This window comes from Lygodium microphyllum, chromosome 22 (genome assembly GCF_053477565.2).
Source record: "Lygodium microphyllum isolate KBCC chromosome 22, Lygodium_microphyllum_v1.1.10, whole genome shotgun sequence".
Lineage (NCBI taxonomy): Eukaryota > Viridiplantae > Streptophyta > Polypodiopsida > Schizaeales > Lygodiaceae > Lygodium > Lygodium microphyllum.
The window spans coordinates 134,203,700-134,205,479 of NC_141156.1; the positions used below are offsets into that span (position 1 = coordinate 134,203,700).

General features: G+C 42.0%; 1 pseudogene; it reads left to right on the top strand.

Annotated features, from left to right (window-relative positions):
• The first annotated feature begins 1,076 nt into the window (after window positions 1-1,076).
• On the top strand, window positions 1,077-1,780 carry LOC148017645 (ABC transporter E family member 2 pseudogene; annotated as a pseudogene).

The following is a 1,780-nucleotide window of genomic DNA, read 5'->3' on the forward strand; positions in this document are numbered from 1 at the left end:
CATAAAGAGAATATGGAAATTCCAAACATATGGTGGCCAAAGCTAGCATCCACTAGTGGAGGCACAGATACTTATGAGGAAACACTGTATTCTACTTTTTACAACCAGTTTCAGCTTCAACTGAATGATCTGCAGGTAATATTGGCTCCCCATGCTTATGATTGGGTGCAATTCAGGAAGGATATGGATGATGGCCACAACTTGTATCTTGCAAAGCATTTTGATATTGATAATGTGCTTGTAATTTGTCACAAATTCGACTGCAATCGAAAGCAGAATTAGTTGTGGCAGCATAGGAGCAGCTGAAAAAGGCAAAATAATGCATGCTGAAATTGTAAGAGGGGGGCCGCTTTATTAGTCGGAAGGAGGGGAGAAAAAGCAAGGAAAAAAAAACAACGCTGATAGGGAGGGATGCTTGGACTTCGAATGGAATGATTGGAATGAGGTTGTTGGATAGGAATGCTACCAGATAGTGGTTCTGTACTTCCTATCATAAAAATCTTGCATTGGCATGAGAGCATCGGATGAGGCAAGACAAATTCATGCTTATGTTGTGGAAAAAGATCTGGAGGCAGATGCGGCTGTAAGCGGCTGTAAGAAGGGCGCTTCTGTCAATCATTCATCAGGCAGATGCGAGATGCAGGAACTGAAGTTACAAGTAACGAGGAGTTTATGATTGACCTGAACAATTACGACTCAGTAGATGAGCTTATAGAGCTTGGACCGGAGAAGCTAAAACAGATTGAGATTTATGAAGACAAAGACAGAGCTAGAGCAGATGAGATTGTTGCTTTTGGTGGACACAGAGCCAGTGGACAAAATGTGTATAGTGCTTTCTATGACCGACTGAAAGAGATTCGTGAATACCATAGACGCCACCCAAATGCAAAGGTCATCGATGTAGGGGATGAGCAGAAAGGAACGCTCATGACGGAGTCATACATGGTCGATGTACCATAAGTCTTCACAGAGGAAGAGACCAGAGGGTTGCTTTTATGTTTGTGCCTCGGAAAGCCTGCAGACATATATCTTATCGAGGAATTGAGTGCTTACCTTGATTCAGAGCAGTGTATTGTGGCAGCAAAAGTGATCAAACGCTTTATCTTGCATGCTAAAAAGACTGCATTTGTTGTTGAGCATGACTTCATTATGGCAACAGACCTGGCTGACAGGGTCATTGTGTATGAGGGAAAACCATCAGTTGACTGTGTTGCGAATACACCACAGTCTCTCTTGACTGACATGAACCTGTTTCTATCGCATCTGGATATTTCTATCGCATCTGGATATTACTTTCAGACGTGATCCCACAAACTATCGGCCTCGTATCAACAAGCTGGATTCTACAAAAGATAGGGAGCAGAAATCTACAGGCTCCTACTATTACTTGGATGACTAAGAGTTTTTTTTTGAAAGCTAAACATGAGAAAGATGATTCAACCGTGTTATGGCATCATCTTGAAGCTTGTTAGTCAGATTGCCATTTTCCATGAGCTGATGTAGTAGCTTTTGACTGGAACCTTTTGGGTATTGGAGTTGTTACCAGATATAACAGTTGTGGGGAATTGCTGCCAATTTGGGTACTATGCTACAGGCTGTGCAGTATGCCATATAGTGCATGTCACGAGGAGTATATAATACTCTGGATGAAAGCAGTCTGCGAGCTGTGTTTCTCCATCAATGCGGTGTTACTGCATCAGTGTCAATTTTACTCTTAGCTATATTCTCACACATGGATCTGTCTTCAATTTATAGGTCATTCAATCATAAACCTGCTTCA